This window comes from Lactuca saligna, chromosome 8 (assembly GCF_052625555.1).
Source record: "Lactuca saligna cultivar CGN05327 chromosome 8, ASM5262555v1, whole genome shotgun sequence".
Lineage (NCBI taxonomy): Eukaryota > Viridiplantae > Streptophyta > Magnoliopsida > Asterales > Asteraceae > Lactuca > Lactuca saligna.
Genome location: NC_136424.1, coordinates 138,814,468 through 138,823,901, shown reverse-complemented (window position 1 = coordinate 138,823,901; position 9,434 = coordinate 138,814,468). Strand labels below are relative to the sequence as shown.

Genomic DNA, 9,434 nt, shown 5'->3' with positions numbered 1-9,434 from the left:
CATCAATCGGATTTTCCTCCTGCGGAACAACCCTTCGAGGTCCTATTTCTGCATACAAAATTAAACCAAAGCAGCAAACACCCAAAACATAAAAAAAAAATAAAAACAGGTTGCCAGAAATCACGACGTGGCCAAGCTCCACATCGTGGACCGCAGTTGACACCTGGGTATGGATCGGTTACTTTATATGCGATTTCAACCAAAAATAATGCTTAAGGTTTGTTCCTATGTATATTTAAAGGACATGCAACCTAGAATCAATGACTAATTTCAACCAATCTTCGTGAATCTCATTATTCACATAAACCCTAGCCACGAAAATGTAAAATTGTGAGAAATAACTACAATTAATGAGTGGAATACCTACCAAATGGAATTAGACGACAAGAAATTCGAAGGATTTAGAATATAAATTAAGAAATCGGCTGTGGGGACCTTCTTGTTTCCGTTCATGAGGCAGCATGTAAATGGGAAATGGGTGGTGTTGGTCAAAGGATTTTAAGAAATGGTCCCCCCTCGTGACTTTTTTAAAGGCCACATCATGGCCGCCTTGGCTCTTTCAGACCACGACGTGGCATATGCTTGATTGCAAAAATTGTTTAAAATCACACATTTTAACTAACTACTTTGTATTTTATTTATTAAGTAATGCTCCCCACAACTAATTCTTTACTAAGTATAAGTTGTTAGACGATGAGTTGATATATTTCCTAATTAAAAACTCAAAAATTAAAAGAAAAGAAAATGCAAACCAAGCTCGGGTTACCTCCCGAGAAGCGCTTCTTTTTCTTGGAGTCTTGAGATGGACTCCATGCCTCCTACGTTGAGTCCTCGGAAGAATCCACCACTAGGATCTTTTGTTCCTTGAATCGCCTCTTGTAAGCTTGAACTCGCCTTTTGTATGCCTTTTTTGAATTCTCTTTTTTAACTTTGACCTCATCTTTAAGCTTGCGTTTGGTCCCTTTAGTTTCTTCCTTGCACTCCATAGCATCCTCCTCCTCTTTCACCATCAGCTTTGTCACTCTTGAAGGGATCTCCTCTTCATCACTTTTCATCTCCTCATCCGCTTTCCTCACCCAAGAAGGTGGACTCTTGTACACCATGACTTCAACCAAAAATGGAACAGATGCTCTAGGTTTTGTTCTTTTAACTTGATGAACTGCCTTGATCTCTTCTTCCATAAGCTTTTCCAGTTCTTCTAGTTCTTTATCTTCATTGATTTTAAACACCTCTTCTTGAACATGTTCTTTTGGGAAGACATCTTCTATCCCAAAAACTTCTTTTTCATCTCCAACTCTCAAGGTGAGCTTAGACTCGCGAATATCAACCAAAGCTCCAGCAGTGTTAATCAATGGACGGCCAAGGATAATTGGAACATCGGGATCTTCCTTCATATCCAAAACTAGAAAATCTATTGGAAAAACAAATTTTCCAATTTTCACCAAAATATCCTCCACTATGCCCCGGGGTTGTGTCACTGAATGGTTCGCCATGTGAATCGTCATTTTTGTAGCCTTCATCTTCTGAATTTCCAATTTTTGATAAAATGAAAAAGGCATCAAATTAATGCTAGCCCCAGAATCGGCTAAAGCATTAACCTTCAATTTATTACCAAACTCACACGGAAGAGTGAGGCGTCCAGGATCCCCCATCTTCTCTGGTGTCTCTCCCAACACAGCTTTTGAGCTTTGTTCACTTAGAACCACCTTAGACTGCTGCTTTAATTGCTTGTGAGTGTCTATCAATTCTTGTAGTAATTTCTGATGCTCGGGAGTTTTGGATTTGGACTCGACAAAGGGAGTATTAATCGGGATCGCCTTCACATGCTTGACAAACTCTATATGCTCCTTCTCCAGTAAACTAAGTGCAGCTCGGGATGGAAATGGCAAAGGCGGCTGATAAACCGGAACGGGTTTAAGGACTTTTTGTTCAGACAAGAGCCACGTCGTGGCGAAGCTGTTTCAGCAACACCTTCATTTTTGAACTTTGACTTCTTTGGTTTTGGATCGGGCTGTTGTGGTTCTTCTTCCAATGCCTCTAGGAACTCAGAGATTGCTTCTTCTTCAATATCGATGGCCATTACATGAGATTGGGTCTTCACTTCGGGATTCTTCGGGGATAACTTCTGATGAACTAGAGTGGCTAGTTGACCAACTTGAACTTCAAGGTTATGGATGGAGGCTTGTTGATTCTTTATTAAATTTTGCTGTTCACTAATAGCAAAATCAGTGGCATCGTGTCTCTTTTTCGAAGCTTCCATAAACTTTAACAACATGGTCTCTAGATCGGGTTTCTTCTCAGCTGGTGGTTGCTCATTTTGATAGAAGCCTCAACCTGTCTGCCTATACTTCTCTTCTTTTTGCTTCTTATACTCTTCATATGGCAGCCACTCCTTCTTCGGTTTCCTCCAGTCCTCATCAAACTTATCCCCACTCGAGTAGCACACTTGAGATTTTTTGTTCCCAAACTCATCTAAATTGCAATCCTTAGTCAAGTGTGGACCACTACATCTCTCGTAACCAACTCTTATGGCATGTATTGACTGGTCCATTTAAGTTATCCTTAGATCCAAATTATTCAGCATAGCCATCACAACTGCTATTTCTTCAGTTTAGGCCCCTCCACCGCCTTTGATTCCATCTTGCCTAGGGTTTTGGTATTCGCGAGAGTGCTTCGCGAATTCTTCAATCAACTCCTTGACCTCCCTTGGATTTTTCTTTGTCAACGGTCCTTGAGAGTCAAGGAGTTGTCTTGTCATAACATTGACCCCATCATAGAAGATTGAGATCTCTTGTTGCACATTTAGATCATGCTGAGGGTAATTTCTGAGCAAGCCCTTGTACCGCTCCCATGCTTCGTATAATGACTCCCCTGGCCGTTGCTCAAAGTTGGCTATTTCCTTCTTGAGTTTGGCTATCTTGGATGGCAGGCAAAACTGGTCCAGGAATTGCTCGCGCAATTGAGCCCAAATGGTAATTGTACCCGGTGGAAGTGATTTTAACCACTCCTTAGCAGCTCCTTTGAAAGTGATGGGAAGCATCCTAAGCAAGACTATGTTTCTGTTGACATTTGGGACATTTAAGTAATCCGCAATGTCGTTGAATTCATCTAGATGCTTAAAAGCATCCTCATGATCTTTCCTAAAAAATGGGATATCCTTTAGTTCAGTCAATATGTGTCCCTTCAACTCGAATGTGGCAGTGGTAGGTATTGCGGGTTGGACTAAACCGGGACCCACATCTTCTCGGATCTGCTTCTTGTAAGCTCCCATGGACATCTCTTCAATTGCTGCCATCTCGTTTCTTGGCCCGTTCTCTGGTTCACTCGTATGTTCTTCAAATTCTGACTCGGTATCGTATTCGGATTCGGTTTGGACGAGTATTTGATCCAAGTGCTCAAGATTGCTCTTGTGCCTCAAGGATGAGCTTGACTCTCCTGTCTTCTTTCCCATCTTCCTTGAAAAAGCTGACTTTAATTCTTGCAGTGGCGTCGTTTTCTTGTGAATTGCAGACTCGGGATCTTCAAGTGGTGGCACCAAGGGTGTGTTTGAGCTTTTGGTCATGAACTCCTGCAACTTAAACACAATAAAAAAAACGTAAAACTGAAATAGACAAAAAATAAACTAAAAACTAAATTCTCAGAAACCACGTCGTGGCGCGTATCTGGCCACGTCGTGGACTCTGTGACTTTTTTTTTTTACCTTGCTGAAAAACTAACTTTTTGCGGGTTTTACCCCACAAAAAGGATCGATTAACTTAATGCAAATAAAGAATCTAATAAACTAAGTCGTTCCCCGGCAACGGCGCCAAAAACTTGATGTGCATAAAAGTACCCACTAATTTTAATATTTATAACCTAACAAACTTAAACTAACTATGCACTTATAGGCAGTGTACCTAATCGGATTATAGTATAGCTTGGGTAAGTCGGGTGTCGATCACAGGGAATGGTGTTACTAATTAATCTACTTACTATTAAATTAACCTAATTATTAACAAGTTTAAAAGGGGTTTTATCTGATTTTACAAGATCATACGAACTTAAATCAAATTCAATAAGTAAAAACACACTCTTGTCTAGTTTGAATCTACTTCTTCCTTATGGCTAGCTAATGATTATGGATTATCAAGTTGGTTTAAATTGTATTAGTAATTTAGTTCTAACTTTACTAATAATTAACTAATTCATGTCAAACCATGTATGTTCACACACAATTAAACACATAACTAATTATGAATGTAAATATGCTATGTAAGATTTGTTTTATAAATGCAATTATAGTCACAATACACGTTCTCTAGCACAACTAAGCTTATTTACTCTAATTACTAACTAAGATTGGTCAATCCTAGCTCTAACAGTTCAATGTTCACTAAATCATTAGGTAAACAAGTTCATGCAGTTAATGGTCACTAAGCTACACATAACATGCAATCAAGCAATTAGAGAAACAAACATGAGCATGCTAGGTAATACAAATCAAACACAAGCAATTTTACCAACTAAATAAATCCATAAAAGTTAAGCTATTCATAAGTTAGAAGCTTCATCTAGCTAAACAAGAGTAGCTAGATTTAGCTGCTCATCATGGCAACTAACAAACTAACACAAATCAAAGTGATACAAAACATGTTCTTAATTAACTAAAATATGGACCTTTACTCTTTTTGGTGTTGAAAGCCTCTTCCCAGAACCTTTCTTCCTCTCCAAATCGCCTTCTGGAACTCCTTTCTTCAACCCAAAAAAGTTCTTCTTCGTAATGATCAAGAATGCTTAAATAGCCTCCAAAATCTCGCGCCACATCATGGCTATCCAGGCCACATCGTGGGCTCCAAGTTATCTTACCGGGCAAGGATTCCTCCATAATGCGATCTTTGTCTTCTAGAATTCCCATGCCACGTTGTGGCTGGCTCTACCATGTCGTGGGTTTAGTAATTTTCGTGGATTTATTCATCTCTTGTGTTCCAAGTCTCCCATGTTCTACATATTGTCACTTTTGGTCCCTCTCTTCGAAAATACTTTTAATTGACTGAAAATAACAATTTAAAGTCATAAGTACGATTATTTTAAACATATTATCAACTTATTAATAAAAATGTACTTAAATATTGCCTAAAATAGGTATAAATATGGCAATATCAGTATTAATGCTTTCTTTAATAATGTTCTTTATTTTAAAGCATTACCTTGTGATGGTGTGTATGAAACTGTGTCAATTGTTGATAACCTAGGAAATAATGTGTTGTGTATTGATTCTTCCACTAACTTGGATAAAGCATCATTATGGCATTGTCATCTTAAACATGTAAGAAAGAAACGCATAGGCCAACTCCAAAATGATGGACTCTTGGAGTCATTTGACCTAAAGTCGGATGATAGTTGTGAATCTTGTTTGCTTGGGAAAATGACAAAGTCACCCTTCACTGGTTCTTGTGCTAGGGGTGAGGGTTTGTTGAATTTATTACATACTGATGTGTATGGACCCTTCAGAACCGCCACAAGGGATGCTAACCGCTTCTATGTGACTTTTACTGATGATTATAGTAGATATGGATATGTCTACTTAATCAAGCATAAGTCAGAAACCTTTGAAAAGTTCAAGGAGTTTAAACAAGAAGCGGAGAATCAGTTGGGTAGGAACATTAAGATGCTTCGATCCGATTGAGGTGGTGAGTATCTTAGTACAAAGTTCCTTGACTATCTTAAGGAATGTGGGGTTGTCTCACAATTGACACCTCCCAGGACACCACAGCTTAATGGTGTGGCCGAGAGGCGTAATCGAACCTTGTTGGATATGGTTCATTCCATGATAAGTTGAGCTTTGATACCAATCTCATTTTGGGGGTATGCCTTAGAGACTACCGACCATATTCTTAATCTAGTCCCTACCAAAAAGGCTGCAGAAACTCCTTATGAGATGTGGATTGGAAAAGTTCCTAATCTGGACCACATCAAGATTTGGGGTTGCGAGGCTTTCGTGAGGCGCGAGACCCATGATAAGCTCGAACCTCGAAGTGAGAGGTGTATTTTCATCAGCTACCCACAAAAATACTTTGGTTACCTCTTCTGCAGACCCAGTGATAATGTGGTCTTTGTTGCAAGGAGAGGAGTCATTCACGAGAGAGAGTTCATAAGCCAAGGAAACAGTAGGAGGCCAATTGAACTTGAAGAAATTCAAGAGTCAAGTGGTGAAGGAACCTCAAACCCTAGCAATCAACTTTGAGGAGGAAACTCATGTTGATCCGACAGACGAGTCTGCACCTCTTAGGCATTCCACGAGAGTTAGGAATGCACCTGAGCATTCTTATGGTTTCCATATTACTATGGAAGGTGATACACTTATTAGTGATAGCACACCGGTAAGTCTGGATGAACCTAATAGCTACACGGAAGCCATCGCAGGCCCTGAGGCTGCTAAATGGAAACAGTCCATGTATGACAATCAAGTTTGGAACTTGGTTGACAATGTACCAGGTCGCAAGACAGTCGGGTGCAAATGGATCTTCAAGAAGAAGACCGACATGGATGGTAATGTGCACACTTATAAGATGCAACTGGTTGCAAAGGGATTTTCTCAAACTTCGGGAGTTGATTATGATGAGACCTTTTCACTAGTAGTAAAGATTAAGTCTATAAGGGTTATGCTAGCCATTGCTGCATTTCATGACTATGAAATATGGCAAATGGATGTCAAAATCTCTTTCTTTAAAGGAAAGTTAGCTGAGGATGTTTACCTGAGTCAGCTAGAGGGTTTTTTCAGCACAGAGTACCCTAATAGAGTGTGTAAGCTTGAGAAATCCATCTATGGATTGAAACAAGCACCTCGCAGATGGAATCTTTGTTTCGATGAGAAAGTCAAAGAGTTTGGGTTTTCGAGGATCGAAATCTTGTTTATATGTCAAGACTAGTGGGAGTATAGTTAGCTTTTTGGTATTGTATGTGGATGACATACTACTCATAGGAAATGACATCCCAACTCTGCAGGAAGTGAAGTCCTGGCTTGGGAAGTGTTTCACTATGAAGGACCTTGGTGAAGCTGCCAATATCCTAGGAATAAGGATTTTGAGAGACAGGAGTAAGAGACTAATTTGACTTACTCAGAGTACCTACTTGGATAAGGTGATGAATAGGTTCAACATGCAGAATTCCAAGAAAGGAGAATTACCAATCCAGAGTAACGCCGGATTGAGTAAGAATCAGAGCCCGAGTATAAAGGCTGAGATAGCTGAGATGAGTCGAGTACCGTACGCATCCGCTGCAGGCTCGATCATGTATGCTATGAATTGTACTCGCCCTTATGTGGCCTTTGCCTTGAGCATGGTCAGCGGATATCAGGGGAACCCTGGCAAGGCTCACTGGACTGCGGTAAAGAACATTATCAAGTTCCTGCGGAGGACTAAGGACTAGGTCCTTACCCTCGGTGGGAGTGATCACTTGAGAGTAGTAGGGTATAGTGATGCTAGCTTCTTAGACTGATAGGGATAATTTCCGGTCTCAGTTAGGCTGGGTCTTTACCTTAAACGAAGGAGCAATTACTTGGAAAAGTTCCAAGTAGGAGATAGTGGTTGATTCAACTTGCGAATCAGAGTATATAGCGGCAAGCAAGGCAGAAAAGGAGGCTATATGGATAAAGAACTTCATTGGAGACCTTGAAGTTGTACCAGCTATAAAGGAGCTTATTGAGATTTTTTGTGATAGTTAAAGTGCAGTTGCCTTAGCCAAGGAACCAAGGGATCACGGAAGATCTAGACATATCGACATAAAATACCATTTCATCAGACATCGAATAGAAGAAGGACTCCTAGTGGCAAAGTGGGTATCATCGGATGAGAACCTAGCAGATCCCCTCACGAAGGGACTGGGTAGGGTTAATCATCTTCAGCATGTGAGGCGCATAGGGCTAAAGGATGATATTTGTTTTAGAAATTAGATAGCCTTTGAAATTTGTAAAGTGTAATTGACATTTGATGATAAATAAAAGTTGTTGTTTATTTATAAGTAAAGTGTTTCTATCTTCTATCAATCATTTACTATCATTTCATTTTGCATGTTTTGACTTCCAGAATAATTATGTTATGTTATATCATATTATTCAAATTTTCCATAGTTGGTCATATGTTGGAAGTAGATATGAATCACGACTGTCATGAAGTTGGCTTGTAGATGTCTAAGGTGTTGGACATAGCAAGAGTTGCTACAACACTCATGAGTGCTCATAAGTTCTGAGTATTGGATTCAACCCACGCTCACTTGTATCACTTCATGGAATTTATCTCAAGTGATCGTGAGATGGTAATATCATATAAGTCTTCAAACCTAGAGATATGAGTTGTTGACTATGAGTTGGTTATACATTAATTGTACGAAAACGCATTGGTAACTCGATGTTATAAAACGTGCCTTTGTGTATGATTAAAAAGTAGTAGAACATGCATATGAGTTGAAGTTTATTTGTTCCTTCTTGGATTAGAAGCGATATCTGGGCTCCTCGATGATTTTGGTCACGTTCTTAGTGACCAACTCGGTGAGTTGGTGCTGGAATGAGAAACCCTATTTTCAGGGTTTGCACCCTATATAAGGAACCTTATGTTTTCCCCTTAGCCTCTTTGCTGCCCATTTGAGATCCAGAATACCCTAATTCGCGAGGAAACCCAATTGTGAGTGAATTAGAGCTTGGAGGAGGATCTTTGGTATTGAAGTTTGAAGGTTTGGAGGCTTGTATCAAGAAGCTTGGGGAGATCAGAAATCTACAGTTGGTTGGGCTCATTTTAGGGGTAAGGAACCATTTCCTTAAGCTATTTCTTCATGGATTCATGTATGGTGATTGGTATGAGATCTAATTCGAGATAGAAGCTTGGATATGAGGATTCTACTTCAGATCTAAGCTTGTGATGGTCCTATATTTCATAAAGTTCCTGTTTAAGAATTATTGGTGAAGCCCATTATCCTTAGCCTTAGCCCTAGAGTGTTTTGAGCTTACATCTCCTTGGTTTCATGTAAAGTTTGCAACTTTATGTGAGGGCTAGGCTGTAGAAGAGTGGATCTATAGATTTGAGTCCCTTCATGGCTTGAAAATCCTTTGTATGGAATGAGAACTGAAGAGACTCGGCGAGTTCCATAGGTGAACTCGGCGAATTGGATGAAGGTGGGCATGGACTTGACGAGTTGGAAGAACAACTCGGGGAGTCTATTGAAGATTGTCTTGGACTCGTTCGAGTCTGGTCGTGGGGTCCTAACCTCTTCTGGTTGATCAGTGAATCGATGAGTTGAGGGATGACTCGGTGAGTTGAGCGTGAAATGATTCAGAGTTTTTGGACTCGACGAGTCTTGGGGTGACTTGGCAAGTTGAGTCACATCATGGGAAGTTTTCAGAGCATAAGGACTCGACGAGTCAGCGGGTTGACTCGGCGAGTAGAGTCAGTCAGGAATGTTGG

At 40.1% G+C, this 9,434-nt stretch overlaps 1 non-coding gene across 1 annotated transcript; it reads left to right on the top strand.

Annotated features, from left to right (window-relative positions):
- Positions 1 to 2,804: 2,804 nt before the first annotated feature.
- LOC145013437 (small nucleolar RNA R71) lies at positions 2,805 to 2,911 on the top strand. The gene has a single exon (XR_013664997.1). It is a non-coding gene; the product is annotated as a small nucleolar RNA R71 (small nucleolar RNA).
- Positions 2,912 to 9,434: the final 6,523 nt, after the last annotated feature.